The following is a 17,663-nucleotide window of genomic DNA, read 5'->3' as shown; positions in this document are numbered from 1 at the left end:
GAGCTAACCGTACACAGCAAAACCTATGGGTATGGATTTCAGGAGTCAGGGACTTGACCATGCTGTGAACTCTCACTGGCTGTTGGATGTTTTATCAAGGCACTAGAAATAGTTAAAGCCAGGGTTCGTATAAGCCAAGTGAAGCAAACATTGCCTTGTGCTTGGGGATTTTGTAAGGACTTGCTTCACAAAGCCAACAAATAACTTACATATCAACTGACACAAGGGCTTGCACCCGTGGTGAAGCAGAATGCATGAAGCAGATTAATCTCCCCATCTTTTAGCATTCATGATCTAGTACAATAATCACAAATCCCTTCCAATGGTGTCTGGCATATTCTGGCCACCTAATAAGCAAAAATTATGTTTCAATGATATAAAAAACATGCTTGTATGTTATCTATCAAAAATAAATATAAAATAAAACTACTACTCTTCAAAATTGTGGAGAAAAAAACAGTTCCATGAAAACCTAAACGGCGTTCATTTTTGCTGTTTAGAATAAAGAAAACATTAAGTTTTCAGTTCCTAATCCTATCCAAGATTCACCAAGGTATGAGTTCTTCCATGCTCTTTACCTGTGTGTGTTTTCTTAAAACCCAACTCAATGGCATATAAGGAGGATGGCAGACAACAACTGCAAAAACAAATCTTTTCCTTAGTCTCTAAAAAATATTTTAATGTCTTTGTAAATGCTAGAGTAAAATATTTGTTTAATTCATGAGGAAACAGGGTAGGGGAGTGGGTGTCCATTTTCTAAGACAAAAAAGTTGAGCACAACTCTTTTCACATACTTTACTTTTTTATGTTGCCAGTGTTCACAGTTTATTCTGTGGCCTCTGTATGGAAACTCAGATGCTCTTTAAACAGTAAGTGCGAGCTTGTGATTTGAGGGCTTATCAGAAAAAAAAAAAAAACAGCTTATCTACTAGACTATCAAGCCCCAGTGACTTCTGAGCCCTTCCACAGTCACAATTCCCATTAATCACCATGGCCTACCATCCTAGCCTGCTATTTTTCTCTATGAACATATTCATATTCACTGTGTTTTCTTACCCATTTGCCTAGAGTTTATTCTCCCAACTTGTGATGTGGCTCACACTTACCTTGACTACTATTTCCCACAAAGCCCTCTGCTTATGAGAAGCTAGATATAGCCCACCTGTTCTATGATTAATTTTTGAGAATTTGTTTAAAATGATGGAGCATAATTTTTCATCATTATTAATTAGTATCCTTGGCCTTATTAATCAGAGTGGAATAAAATAAATACTCAATATAACTATAAATCTGAGATTTAAAGTAAGTGGCACTTCATGTTTGATCAAATTAGGAAAGTCCATTTGAAATCTGTGATACAATATTACATATAAATTTATTAGATATTTTTAAATGATTGAAGAGAAAATTTTTGTTTCATATCAAAAGCTATGGAGATAAAGAAGAATTAATATTTAAGAGACCATAGCAAATACCCTGTTTAGTATGCTTAGGTCCATAATAAAAATAATAGCTATCATCCCTATACTTAAAAATAACTAAGTAAATCCATAAGAATTTCTACTGTCTGAGCTAGATCACAGTATCACACACTCTACCAAAGTAAGGGCATGATCAAGCAGATACAGACAATAAAGAAAGAAGGGATTTGGGGGATTTGGTTTGTTGACTAAGGTCTTTAAGTTAGGCCTTCCTGAAAGTTTGCTGTGTGGTTACTCTGTTCACGGGTATTAACAGGGATCATGAGATAAGCTCTGGCATAATCCAAAACTATGTGCTTTTCATTGGAAGTATCCTTCTCTGCTAGTAATTTGAGGCAAATATCACTTTAATTCTTTACTACACAGTTTTCTATTTGCTTTCTTAATGTTAGCTAAAACTAAAATGCATCAATAGGATAGTTTTTGCATAAAATATAGATACATGGATACAAGTATGTCTTTCTTTGGTCAACACTTTATGTTCAGTGTTCAGTCCAGTGACTAGTAAAGATGACACTTAAAACAAACTTAGTAATAAATGAGTGAAAATATATAAAATAATTTCTAGCAATCACTAACATTTTAAAAATAGTTGCTATGTGCAAGGCATTGTTTAAACAGATAATGATAAAATCCTTAATAAGTATATAACTCTCCTCTTAAAAATAAAGATGGAATAGTTCAAAGGAATTAAATAATTTCCCAATTCTAGTATGTGAAAGCACAATTTAATGTCAGCTGGTATTGTTCTAGATGATATATTCCTAGTTTCTGTATCTAATAATCTTTAAATTAATAAATATTAATTTATTTTAGTTATTTCTACTCAGTTTTTCCACCTAATTATTTCATAGGCTTTGTCACCCTCTTCAGATCTCATTTTTCATGGTCAACTTCTTTTCTGATTTAGAATATCAACCCAGTACTCAACAATTTTACATTTTCCATATCAACTGACTGTGCATATCTTCTAGAATGTGTCTCTGATACCTCAAACACAATATAGCATGGAATACTGTCTCAATAAAAGACATCAACCTGTCATAAATGTTCAGAAATTTATCCTGAGGTCCATTTCTCACTCTTATCTTACCTGTCACTAAATCCTCTGAATTCTTCCTAATAAACATTCTCTAGAATACTTCATCTTTTCCCCATCTTAACCAAAGCTCCCATCATCCATCTTAACCATCCTAAAAGGCCTTCTTCAGGTGGTTTCTGGGCATTTTCTTCCCATATCCAAAGTATCACTAAGTTGACTTTTAACAAACAAAGCAAACACCAAAATTGACTTAAATATTATTTTGTTAAAAACTCTTTAATTTCCTCCAAGTACTTCAAATACAATGAATTCCATGCTGTGAGCTCAGCTATCTCCACAGATTTATGTCTCACCATTTCCTTGAGTTCTATTAAATAACTTCTGGTTCCTCAAATGTGATGAGCTTGCTACTGCCCTTTCAAATCCTTGCTTATGTTCTTTCCTATGATTCTAATTATTGTGGTCCTCCTTTGAACTTGATTCTGTTAATGGCTTCTCATCTGCTGTGTCATTGATTACATGTTATTACAAAATCAAACATGACAGGCAAAAAGAAAAAAATCAATGAGATGATTCCTGATGATATTCTGCTATACTCATAGGGCTGTTCCTTGCCCAGTGGTCATCAGAGAAATTTCCTCTGGTAGTAGTTGGGATGGGAGCCAGTGCAGAAACCCACAGAAAGACATTATGTGGAGAGAGAGTCTAAATTGGATTTCTCTAATTGTTCCCTCCCCTTGGATCTCTGGGTATCCCATGGAAGAGGGGAGAAAATATTATAGGAGTCAGAGAGGATAGAGGATACCAGGAGAACAAGGCCCACTGAATTGATTAAGCAGGGCTCAGTAGAGATTCAGAGACTGAAGCAACAAGCATGGGCTTTGCATGGGTCTGTACCAGGTCTTCTGTGTATACATCATGGCTGTTAGCTTGGTGTTCTTGTGGGACTCCTAACATTGGTAGCATGTATGTCTTTGCCTTTTTTGCCTGATCTAGGGACTTTTTTACTCTAATTGGGTTGTCTTATCCATCTTTGATATGAGGGCTTTTGCCTTATTTTATTGCATCTTGTTTTGTCCTATTTAGCGGTTGTCTCTTGGAGACCTGCTCTTTTCTGAAGATAAACATAGGGGGAGTGGATCTGGAGGAGAATGGAGGTCTCAGGAGTTTACAGGACCTGGGAGGAATGGAGGAAGGGAAAATGTGATCTAAATGTATTGTATGTCAAAAGAATCTATTTTCAAGCTGGGCGGTGGTGGCGCACGCCTTTAATCCCAGCACTTGGGAGGCAGAGCCAGGTGGATCTCTGTGAGTTCGAGGCCAGCCTGGGCTACCAAGTGAGCTCCAGGAAAGGCGCAAAGCTACACAGAGAAACCCTGTCTCGAAAAACCAAAAAAAAAAAAAAAAAAAAAATCTATTTTCAACTAAAAAATAAAAATCACCATACAAACTCTAGGTTATGGCCCTAACCTAGTTTAGGTTATTCTTTTATTTGCTGTTAGACTGTAGTGTGTTATGTCTCACAAAATTTCTTTGTTCTTCTCTTTATCTTTTCAAGACAATGTTTTTATTTTTCTTTGAGAATTTCATACAATATAGCTCATTATACTCTTTCCTTTCCCTCAGCTACCTCCAGACCTCTCACCTCCCAATATGATTAACTTGATGTCTTCCTCACTTAGAATTAAACAAACAAACAAACCACAGAGTCCAATTTCTGTTGGCCAGATAGTCCTGAACATGGGGTTGGCCATATCCCCAATGCCATTTCATTAAAGAATATTGTCTTTCTCTCTCCCAGAATCTATTATTTGCGGATAACTTCTTGGCTGAGGATGAAACTCTGTGATGCTCATAGTGTGAGTCAGAGGTGGTGCTCCCTGGCTCATTGGGTCTGGCTAACAAACATGCCCTAGAGTGTTTCTTGCCATGTGTTCCATTATAACCTGTGAACACAAGAAGAGACAGAAAATACATTCTAGGCAATTATTGCAGAAGAGTTTCTGAATTGACTTCAGTGATGTTCAGGCATGCTCTTTATTTTTAGATCGTTTATAATGATCAACAAAAGCATGTATTCTTTTTCTTTATTTTTTCTTTTTTGCCATTTAATTATCAAATTGGAAGCAGAACACAGTCTAAATTTAGTATTTTCACCTCAAGCTTTTTTTTTTTTTTTTTTGGAGATTAATGTTTTTCGAAGTCCTAATCAGGCCAAGTAGTTCATAGATCTTTATTTTGTCAACTTTCTCAGAAATGAAGTTTGGATGGCCTACAACAAAAGATAAAAAGGTAACCCTAGTAATTTTTTTATGTAAAAGTGTACACAAGGACTTGTAAGATTCTGCATCATCACAAGGAGAAAGATGACTTAATTCCCTCTTTGCTGACCAAAAGTTATTCAATAGATTTATTGAGTTCTCCATTTTTAAGTAGTATCACTATATCAAAATCATTTGTTATTGGTAGTTTTACAAAGAATTAAGTATGGTTTTGGTTGGAGTGATTAATAGGCAAAACCATTTAAGTTTTATTTGATTATATAAAAGTAACAATATTCAACTTCATATGGAAAAACAACAAACCCAGGATAACTAACATAATCCTGTACAATAAAGAGACTTCTGGAGGTATTACACTCCCTGACTTCAAACCATACTATAGAGCTAGAGTAACAAAAAAAGCTTGGTATTGGCATAAAAATAGACCTGTGATTCAATGGAATAAAATCAAAGATCCTTACATAAATCCACATACCTATTAACACCTGATTTTTGACAAAGAAGCCAAAATTGTACAATGGAAAAAGAAAGTATCTTAAACAAATGGTGCTGCCATGACTGGACCTTGACATGTTAAAGAATGCAAATAGATACATATCTATCACCATGAACAAAACTCAAGTCCAAGTGGATCAAAGACCTCAACATAAATCCAGTCACTCTGATCCTGATAGAAGAGAAAGTTCTAGCTTTGAACACATTGGCATAGGAGACCACTTCCTGAATATAATGCCAGTAGCACAGACACTGAGATTGACAATTAATAAATGACACCTCCTGAAACTGAGAAGTTTCTGTAAGGCAAAAGACATGGTAAATAAGACAAAACATCAGCCTACAGAATGGGAAAATATCTTCACCAACCCCGCATCTGACAGAGGGCTGATTGCCAAAATATATAAAGAACTCAATAAACTAGACATCAAAATACCAAATAATCCAATTTAAAAATGGGGTACAGATCTAAACAGCAAATTTTCAACAGAAGAATCTCAATTGGCTGAAATGCACTTGAATTGCTCCACATCCTTAGTCATCAGGGAAATGCAAATCAAAATGACTCTGACAATCTTATACATGTCAGGATGGCTAAGATCAAAAACACTGATGACAGCTTATGTTGGAGAGAATGTGAAGTAAGAGGAACACTCCTCCACTGCTCTTGGGAGTGTAAACTGGTACAGCCACTTTGGAAATCAATATGGCAATTTCTCAGAAAAATGGGAATCAATCTACCTCAAGACCCAGCTATACACTCTTGGGCATATACCCAAAGGATGCACCACCAAACCACAAGGACACTCATTCAGTTATGTTCATAGCAGCATTATTCATAAGAACCTGAACATGAAAACAATCTAGAAGCCCCTCAACTGAAGGATGGATAAGGAAAATGTGGTACATTTACACAATGGAGAATTGCTAGGCTGTAAATAACAATGGCCTAATGAGATTTGCAGGCAAATGGATGGAACTAGAAAATACAATTCTGAGTGAGGTAACCCAGACCAGAAAGACAAGCATGGTATGTCCTCACTCATAAGTGGATATTAGGAGTAAATTACAGGATAACTAACCTAGAATCCACAGCCCAAAAGAAGCTAGATTACAAATAGGGCCCAAAGAGGAACACATGAATTTCCCTGGGAGTGAGGAATAGAAGAGATCTACTGGGTAAGCTTGGGGAGCAAGTTGGGCAGGCTAGGTGAAGGATGTGGTTTGGGGGTGGGTTAGAGGGCTATGGAGAAACACGGTGCCAGGGAAGCTTTCAGGAATCCACAGGGATGACCCCAGCTAAGACCCCTGGCAATAGTGGAGAGGGAGCCTGAACTGGCCATCTACTGTACTCAGATTGGTGACTGCCCTAATTGTCATCACAGAGCCTTTGTCTAGTAACTGATGGAAGCAGATGCAGACATCCACAGCCAAGCACTGGACTGAGCTTTGGGAGTCTTGCTGAAGAAAGGGAGGAGAGATTGTTCCAGCCAGATGATCAAGGTCATGATGGGGGAACCCACAGCACAGCTGACCTGAGCTAGTGAGATAGATGGACTCTGGACCAACAATTAGAGAGACTGCATGGGACCAACCTAGGCTTTCTGATTTGATGTAATAGTTGTGCAGCTTGGACTGTTTGTAAGGCTCTTGGAAGTGAGATCAGGACCTGTCCCTGGTGCTTAGCTGGCTTTTGTAAACCTGTTTCCCATACTGTATTACCTTGCCTAGACTTGGGGGATGAGCTTGGTCCTACCTCTGCTTGATATGTAATGCTATGTTCCAGCCCATGGGAGGCCTGCCCCTTTTTGAATGGAGCCTGTGGAGGAGTGGGTGGATTGGGGTAGGGGATAGATGGGAGTCAGGGAAAGGAATGGGAAGAGAGGAAGGAGGGGAAATTGTGATGAGTATGTAAAATAAAGGAAATAATATTAATAAAAATAATATCAGAAAATGGTATGCTAAACTCCTCAACATTTTCAATTATCTAGAAGCTTTGTCAAATGTAACTCACACTTTATAGAATTATAAACAAGCTATTTAGTGTTTTTGACTAACATGTTAATAGCTTCTTAAGCTCTGATTTCCTATTTTCATTCAAACTGTGCATGTATTGCCATAAATATTGTTGCTTAGTATGTCTGAAAACTGACATTAGTTTGATATGTAAAAATTTTCCATATAATCATTTCTACTAGTATTACTACTAGGTTCCAAATATTCTAGGCCACAAATAAATGAAAAAAACTTTTGTAATACTATGCTTTCCTCAAAAATTGATTATTCATAGTTAAATATACTCTTGCTTTTTCAAAGTTTGAACCATTCATTAAAGTAAAATGATTACCAAAAAGTTATTTGCAAATGTCAATTCACATCCTTCTCTATTGTTATGTAATTATTTATTGATTTGACAACATTTGTGAATGAAGTCCTATCCATCATCCACTGATAGGGAATCTTTACATAAAATATTCATACAATAAACTATTTAAACAAGAAATTGGTAACAAATGGGGAACTATTAATTTACTATTATTACCTATATATTAAAATAAGTAATATTTTATTTTACATATTAATAGAATAACTATTAAATTTAGTGACTATCAAGATCAAAGGATATAAATTGGTTTTGATTTTATTCTTGTTAATGTAAAATGCATAGCTTGTGGAGCCTAGTCTTTACTTCTGACCTATTCACTATTGACAGATTCTGGAAGAAGGGAAATAACGGGTTTTAGCTGTGTAACCACCAATAGATTATCTTTTCTAGAAGTTCATGGTTTTTACTGCTTGCTTTGACAACTTTCTATTTAAATAAGTTTTTTTTAAGATCCAACTCTAAGAAAATAATCATATTTTTGTGCCTACAGAAGTTTCTAGAGTGTTTTCTCTAACTCACAGACTTTCAGATATACTAAGGCATTTTGTTGTTTTAAAGTATGTTTTGTCAGAACAATGGAGATCCTCTCTTTTGTGCCACACATAATTACAACCATATCAAGAACCCATTGCATAATATGTAAGCACACACATATATGTGAATCTGAAATATTACTGTAGTAATAGTTTATCTAACTTATTCTTACAGATTCTCCTCTCTGTCATATTCTATCCATATCACCTTCTTGTTAGGTGATATCATACAGGAATAGAACCAAAAGGGTAGAAAGCTTATCAAGATTAAAGAATTAAAGAAAAAAAAGATATGATCCTTAAGACAATAAAAACAGAAAATCTTCAAATCCAGTTCCTAGGTCCTATCAGATCTTCTACAAGACAGTGGAGAACAAAGAGAAATGGTCCAGGTTTCCCTGTCCTGAGAAGATCTCACAACAGGTTACAGCTGTGTCACAAACTGAACATGTTACATGTGTAGTGGAGTTTATAAGTACACAGAAGAATGGGCAGCTGGCACTTAGGCAAATCTGAAGTATTTTGTATGGGGTCTCAGTAGAAAACAATAGACAGCTTAAACCTGACTGTTTCAAATATCCACAAATGAGACCCCTTTGAATAGGAAATGTATGTAGTGCCTTAAAATTCACCTTCAATATTTAGCCAAAAGAGGAGACTTTTTTTTTTTTGGTTTTTTGAGACAGGGTTTCTCTGTGTAGCTTTGCACCTTTCCTGGAGCTCACTTGGTAGCCCAGGCTGGCCTCGAACTCACAGAGATCCACCTGGCTCTGCCTCCGAGTGCTGGGATTAAAGGCGTGCGCCACCAACGCCCGGCTAGAGGAGACTTTTTAAAGGATATCAAATATGTAACTTCCTGTCAAACCATTATGAACAATGTTGTTGTCTCAATGATTCTCTTAATCACTACATGTAACTGCTACTTCCTTTTGTTTGAATTCTAGGTCAGTTCTTTGGTTAGATTTTAGGTTGGCATGCTTGCTTAAAATATCAGAAATGCCACAACAAATCAGAGTACTGAGTTATTTAGTCTATGATAAATGTTGACATCCTTGCCAATGACTAGCTTAAATTTTTGTTCTTAAGATTAGTAAACCTTCTAAGCCAAAAAAAAAAAAAGAAAGGAAGGAAGGAAGGAAGGAAGGAAGGGAGGGAGGGAGGGAGGGAGGGAGGGAGGAAGAGAGAGAGAGAGAGAGAGAGAGAGAGAGAGAGAGAGAGAGAAAGAAAGAAAGAAAGAAAGAAAGAAAGAAAGAAAGAAAGAAAGAAAGAAAGAAAGAAAGAAAGAAAGAAAGAAAGAAAACTTCCCTTACAGCACTCATTATGGATTTTTATCTAATCACTTGATGAACCTGAGCACAAAACACAGGTGGGATATCATGAAGGTCCTGAAGAACTGTTAATAAAATACAAGCTTAGTGTTCAATGTTACAAATGAAGGCTAATTCATATTTATGACTTTAGATGATAGAATTACCATGAAGGCCTGGAAGGGCAAGAAGGGCAGGGAAGAAGATATACTGAGAGTGACTAAAATTTTTAGTGGGTAGTGTATGAAGATGATGCTATAATTTGGCAGGTGTTCTGCAATGAGGAATTCATGTTTCATAGATGTACTAGACAGTCATTTATCCAGTATAGATAAGGAGTTCAAGAAAAGATCATAGATACTCAATTTGGAAGATGTCTAGCTCCTTTCAGTATTTCTATTTGCCTCTTTATAATCATTTGCTAACCACTGAAATTGGTGTTTGAATTTTCTACTTCTCATAGATATGCAAGATTCTCTGAGTAAGAGTAATTTAAGGAATTAATTTAAAGTATTTCTGGATTTATTTCTCATATTTGATTGAAGTTTATAAAATAACAATTATGTTTAAGTTGGAGGAAAATTGTTCTCAAATCTTGTAACCATTGCCCAAGTAAAATGTTTATTAAATCAATGGTATCTCATTATATCCAGTTTCAGAGTCTTCATTTTATCTACATGGAAACTGAATTTTTCAGGTATTCTCATGTGGAAAGCTGAGTAATAGGCACAATTATAATTTTTAGGAAGAGTCTTTAATTTTTAATTTTTTTATTATCTCAATAAAATTTCACTTCCCTTCTGGAGCAGAAGACCAAGTTTTTTAAACTTAGGTCATATAAAGTGAATTCTTTATTATAAACTGTCTAATATGATATGTCTCTAGGCGACAAGGCAAGAACATAATTTTTGAAATAAATGCATAATAATGGAATTTGCATTCTGCCTTCTGAATTTTCCATGAAGTAAAATTGAAGCTACTTCTTCATTAATTTTTCAACTAATCAACACTTCAACAGAATTAAACTAAAAATACACCTGAACATGAACTGATTATGAGGAAAATATTTGTTTCTATTTGAAAGATGAAGACAATCTAATATCAAGAATTCTGAAATTCTTTGGAAGAATTCTTCAATTAAAAATCAATCAAAAACTAAAGAAAATAAATACATGAATTTCATCAAGAGCAAGGATGGATACATGGGAAAGACTGGAGGAAGTAAGAGGAATTCTGGAAAATATGCAATTTATTTATATTTTTAATTAAAAACATCTCATGAATTAAAAAAATGTAATAGTCTTCACATACATCACTGGTTCTCCTATCAAACAACACACAATATTCCTATTAGATTAAACAATGAATTTAATTATGCAAATAAATTAATACTTAATTATTATTTAAGAATTAATATATAATTATTTCCTTTACATTTTAATCTCATTAGTAAGACCAAATATACAGTAATTGGCTTGTATGAAGATTTATGCTACATAAATAAGAATTGTTTGAATAATATGCAAACAAATTATACTCAGGATATATATATATATATATATATATATATATATATATATATATATATGTTAGAAATGTCCAATATTTTTGCTCAGTGGCTGAAAAAGCTCCTGACAATGGGGAAGCATAGACAAAATGCTACTAAGATCAGCTTCCTACTGTTAAAGAATTCCACCATAAAAGAACTGAGATAGTCTCCAAATACCAACTTGGAGTTGTTTGCCAAGAAGAAAAGATATTGCTATTATATGCTTTATTATATAAATATATAATACATATAATATATATATATATATAATGTTATTATATACATATATATTGTATGCAGAATAGCATACAATTCTGATTTTTAAACTGAATTACAAGGACTTTGAGCCACTTTACTTAAATTTTCTGATTTGTAACCTACCTTTCCTTGTTTGTTGGCATCTGTATAAAATGTATGAACTCCAGATATGGGGTTTTCCTGTACAATTCTTTCTCTCAAATCTATATTTAAATGATTTTGACTATAAATCTAATAATTAACTTTTAGAAGTAAAGTTGGTGTTAGGATCATTCTTGCCACAATTTTTTTTTTAATTAAGAAATTTTTTATTCATTTTACATACCAACTACAGATTCCCCTCTCATCCTTCCTCCTGCCCCCTAGCCTTCTCCCCGCGCCCCAGCCCCCTGCCATTCCCTCCTTAGACAAGGTAAAGTCTCTCATGGGGAGTCTGCAGAGCCTGGTGCATTCAGTTGCTGAAGGTCCAGGCCCCTCCCTGTGTATCTAGGCTGTGCAAGGTGTCCCACCATAGGTAATGGGCTCCAAAAAGCCAGCTCATGCACCAGGGATGGATCCTGATCCCACTGCCAGGGGGCCCCTTAAGCAGATCAAGCTGCACAACTGTCTCGCTTATGCAGAGGACCTAGTTCAGTCCCATGGAGGCTCCACAGCTGTTGGTCTAAAATTCATGAGTTCCCACTAGTTTGGTTTGGTTGTCTCTGTAGGTTTCCCCATCATGATCTTAATGCCCTTCACTCACAGAATCCTTCTTCTCTCTCTTGGACTGGACTACGGGAGCTCAGCCTCGCACTTAGCTGTGGATCTCTGCATCTGCTTCCATCAGTTACATCAGGATGAAGGCTCTGTGATGACAGTTACGGTATTCACCAATCTGATTACTGGGCTAAACCAGTTCATGTACCCTCTCCACTATTGCTGGGGTCATCCTTGTGGATTCCTGAACTCACAGACACTGTACTTCATGAGGATATTTGAAACTCCCTGCACACACAAAAATATTTAAATTAGGAATTGATTCTCTAACTTGTAGAAGTAATCATCTTATTAAATAAGAAACACAGACCCGGCCGGAAGTGGCGCACCCCTTTAATCCCAGCACTCGGGAGGCAGAGCCAGGTGGATCTCTGTGAGTTTGAGGCCAGCCTGGGCTACAGAGCGAGTTCCAGGAAAGGCACAAAACTACACAGAGAAACCCTATCTCGAAAAACATAAATAAATAAATAAATAAATAAATAAATAAATAAATAAATAAGTAAATAAGTAAATAAATAAAAAAAGAAACACAGAGCCAATGCAAAGATGAAAGCCCAAGAGGTCAGAGCTAAGAGCCTTACCCTTCACTCTGCAGCTATCCTCTTCAGCCAAGAGACCTACTTCCTGTGTGTTTGTCTTTATATAGACTTTCTGTTCTGCCTTCTCATTGGTTGTAAACCCAACCACATGACTGCCTCGTCACTGCATGTCTGTACAGACCTCCAGGTCTTCTATGGTTGGTATTGAGATTAAAGGCATGTCTCCATGCTGGCTGTATCCTTGAACACACAGAGATCCAGCTAGCTCTGCCTCCCAAGAGCTAGGATTAAATACGGGTATCACCACCGCCCAGCTTCTGGGATGGCTTGCTATTAGCTCTGACCCCCAGGCAACTTTATTTATTAACATACAAATAAAATCACATTTCAGTACAAATATAATATCACCATTCTAACTATTCAGCATCAATTGTTGTAGAAAAGTGATAGGATTGCTTGCTGTTATTTGTGAATCTGGCTGAAGAGCATTTCACTCGTCACCAAGAAAAATATAACTGAGTTAAAAATACCATCAGATTAAGGGTTGTTTAGCACGATTATAAAAACTCTGCTTCAGATTGTAAAATTTCTGCAGGGCTAATAGAATCATAAAGACAGATACCAGAACTCTGTGAATAGTGGGAGAAAAAAAGGAAGACTCTTCTATAGTGATGGTCATTCCCAAAGTTTGGCCAGGGATATCTCTCCTCATTTCTATGTCTGCCCTACTCTTCTCAAGTGGTTATGGGGCCCTTTGAATTGATACACTACTTACATCATCCCTCCTTAAAACAATTTTATTTATATTTTTACTATAATTTGTACATTCTTCTCTTGTACTATCTTTGAAAACATAGCCCATTTCACCAAATTTATTGAACTATATATTTAAAATGTCGTGCAATGCCCCTTTTCCATGTAAATAGTTTTCTTATATTTGGTTGAATGAGTATGGTGAAATAGGAGATGCATTCATAACTCTTTTTTTTATATACTTTTTTTTTTTTGTTTTTTTCGAGACAGGGTTTCTCTGTGTAGCTTTGTGCCTTTCCTGGAACTCAGTAGTCCAGGCTGGCCTCGAACTCACAATGATCCACCTGGCTCTGCCTCCCCAGTGCTGGGATTAAAGGTGTGTGCCACCACTGCCTGGCGCATTCATAACTCTTAACTACTGTAGAATTATAATGTAGAGGGTTTTGAACTCTTCTATAGGACACTAGCAGTTTTAACTCAGTGTAAACACCCCATGTGAGAAAAAAAAAAAAGGATGTATTTAACCCCATTGTCGTTAGCTCATTTAAAGTAGAAATTTCAGAGTCTAGGGTGACAACCTATTTTGGTAAAACTTAAAGAAAAATATCTCTATCCTTACCCCTAGATGAGCTACAGGCAATCAGTGGCTGCTGAGAAAGGGAGAATCTATTACTTAGGGAAGAGCCCCCTAATATAATAATCTAATCACAAATTGTCAGTCCTAAACCCATTAACATAAGAGCAACACTAAATCTCTGTTTCTCTGTCTCTCTTCCTGTGTCTGTGCCTCTCTTTCTCTCTCTGTTTCTCTCAGTCTCTCTCTCTCTCACCCAGTGTGTGTGTGTGTGTGTGTGTGTGTGTGTGTGTGTGTGTGTGTGTGACAGAGACAGAGACAGAGACAGAGATTTGAGAGGGAATGGGGGACACAACATGGGAACATGGGAAGTGTTACAATGGAGAGAGGAAGCAATGGAAATGAAAAAAGAATGCTCATGTGTTAAATTCTCAAAATATGGGATATTTCAATTTAAAAAAGAAAATTAATACTAAATGTGATGAAGCAAAGGATTTGGTTTTGGTTTTACTCAGTCGGAATAATAAACTTTGAAACTGTATTAATTACTGATTTCTAATGGTGGCATTTTCTATCATTGATGGTAAAGAAATGTTGGGCTTTAATGCTCCAGTGCTGTGGAATGGTCTGTATGTCAAATTGCTCTGATTGGTCAATAAATAAAACACTGATTGGCCAGTGGCTAGTCAGAAAGTATAGGCGGGACTAACAGAGAGGAGAAAAGAAAGAACAGGAAGGCAGAAGGAGTCACTGCCAGCCGCTGCCGTCACAAGAAGCATGTAAAGACACGGGTAAGCCACGAGCCACGCGGCAAGGTATAGATTTATGGAAATGGGTTAATTTAAGCTATAAGAACAGATAGTAAGAAGCCTGCCACGGCCATACAGTTTGTAAGCAATATAAGTTTCTGTGTTTACTTGGTTGGGTCTGAGTGGCTGTGGGACTGGTGGGTGACAAAGATTTGTCCTGACTGTGGGCAAGGCAGGAAAACTCTAGCTACACTCCAGCTACCATTACACAGGCAGACACACTCCCAACGGCTAGAAACACTACAGATATGTGGTGGTATTGTGTTCCCCAAATTATTGTGCACCCTAATAAACTTATCTGGGGTCAAAGAACAGAACAGCCACTAGATACAGAGGTAGAAAATGGTGGCACTCACACCTTTAATCCTAGCATTCCAGAGGCAGAAATCCCTCTTGATCTCTGTGAGTTCAAATCCACATTGAAAACAGCCAAGCATGGTGACACATGCCTTTAATCACAAGAAGTGAGCCTTTAATCCCAGGGAGTGATGGCAGAGAGCAGAAAGATATATAAGGTGTGAAGACCAGAAACTAGAAGGTTTTAGCAGGTTAAGCTTTCAGGCTTTCGAGCAGCAGTTCAGCTGAGACCAATTCGGATGAGGACACAGAGGCTTACAGTCTGAGGAAAACAGGATCAGCTGAGGAATTGGTGAGGTGAGGAAGCTGTGGTTTGTTCTGCTTCTCTGATCTTCCAGTGTTCACCCCAATACCTGGCTCAGGTTTGATTTTATTAATAAGACCTGTTAAGATTCATGCTACACCAACATGAGATTTAATATCTGGTTTTCTTACTGATGAGCAAAGCCAAGTATTTCTCTCAGCCACAGTTTCCTCATTTACAGGTCCTTCCTTATGATTCTAAAGTAATGAATCTTTTCAATATCTGGATAATGAGGTTTCTTTTTTTTTTTAACAATACTATTCAGTTCTACATAACAGCCACAGATTCCCTTGTTCTCTCCCTTCCTGCCCTCCTCCCCTTCCCCCAGCCCACCTCCCATTCCCACCTCCTCCAGATCAAGGTCTCCCCCGAGGACTGAGATCAACCTGATAGACTCAGTCCAGGCAGGTCTAGTCCCCTCCTCCCAGATTGAGCCAAGCGTCTCTGCATAAGTCCCAGGTTTCAAACAGCTAACTCATGCAACGAGCCATCTAGGTAGTGGTACCAGGTCCTGGATAATGAGTTTTTAGGAGTAATTTTTTTTCCTGATGGGTAAGGGTATTAGGCATTTTTAAAAATACTTTTCAGCCATTTGGATTTCTGCCTGTTCAGTTTTATGCTTTAGTATTTAATTGGATTCTTTGTTTTCTTGTTGTTTAGTGTTTTTTCTGAGTTCTCTATATATTCTGTATATAAACTTTGTGCCATGTATATAGCTGGAAATATATATATATATATATATATATATATATATATATATATATATTGAAAAAAATATATATATTTTTTTACCATTCTCTGGGCTCCTGTTTACTTGTGATGGTGTCTCTTGCTATTAAAGTAAATAGATTACTTATTTAGGAGCTGTTGGACACTGGGATCCCATAGACCCCAAAATATTATGGATTACTCTCTAGAACTTGATGGTAAAATCCTACTGCTTAGGACACACATACTTGAGCTGTAGAATGTGGAAAAATTAAATTTGTACTGAACAATATGATTCATCTTTACTGGCTAGCTTTCATAATGCTAGAGGGAGCTATGCACATTGCCAGAAGAGAAAAACAATCACTAATCATATCCAGCTTTGAACCCTTTGAATTACAACAACCAGCCTGAGAAGACATTCTTATTGGTACTACAGTGGCATGAATGTTATTGGAGAAAACAGCCACTTTCTGATTGGATTTAAGTCTGGATCCATACGGCCAAACCTGTGCCTGGTGAAATTGTCAGGGCAAACAATGTCTGGCTAGATAGGCCATAAGGCTTAGATAAAGAAACTGCTGTTATGTTGCTAAATGGACCTTGTATTAAACTCCTAATGACTCATCATTATCTCCATACATTAGTGCATCTTTCAGTCCTCATCAAAATGACTTTTTTTGCAGGAGACAACAATTAACACAGAGACTCACAACTAGTCAACATGCAGAGAATAAGAGATTGTGCAGTGGCCAGCCCTAAATGGGACATTATATAATAACACCTTCTCCCAGGTCTCAGGGATCATTGTGGAAGAGAGGAGAGAAAATGAAACCTAGAGATGGTGGATGAATTTAATAGGACACCATTTTCTGAACACATCAGGGTAGCATCAACAAGACTTATACAAAATCAATCCTGAGAAAAATCCCAGCATGGAGGGGAATATGGTTGCTAAGTCTCACTCGTAGCTGAAATACTGTTGGTGACTAACAGCTGCTGAGTAATAGAGAGCTGGTTTTCTTTGAGGACATGTACCCACTCCCCAGACACCTACTAACAATACTAACGGAACTCAGTGAATTTTATTTTTTAAAAAGACAAAAAAGAAAGAGAGAAAGAAAGAAAGGAAGGAAGGAAGGAAGGAAGGAAGGGAGGAAGGAAGGAAGAAGGAAGGAAGGAAAGAAAGAAAGAAAGAAAGAAAGAAAGAAAGAAAGAAAGAAAGAGAGAGAGAAAGAGAGAGAGAAAGAAAGAGAGAAAGGCTAAATGAAACTAGAAGAGAATAGTGATGAGGGATGGGGAAGAATTGGAAGAGAAGGATGAGAGATGAGTTAAATCAAAGCACAATATACGAATGTATCAAATTCTCAAACAATAAAAAAATAAATTTAAAAGTCAAATAAATGGCCAAAAGATGACCCCACATCCTTTAAACTATAGGAAGCTTTAATTGAACTTAGTTATTAAAAGCAGAAAACAAACAAAAAGACATACAAAAAACGAAGATACCATGAATTTGGGACAAGATGT

Source organism: Peromyscus leucopus, chromosome 10 (genome assembly GCF_004664715.2).
Source record: "Peromyscus leucopus breed LL Stock chromosome 10, UCI_PerLeu_2.1, whole genome shotgun sequence".
In the NCBI taxonomy this organism is placed as follows: Eukaryota; Metazoa; Chordata; class Mammalia; order Rodentia; family Cricetidae; genus Peromyscus; species Peromyscus leucopus.
The sequence above is the reverse complement of the archived record's forward strand: the minus strand, read 5'-3'. Positions refer to the sequence as shown.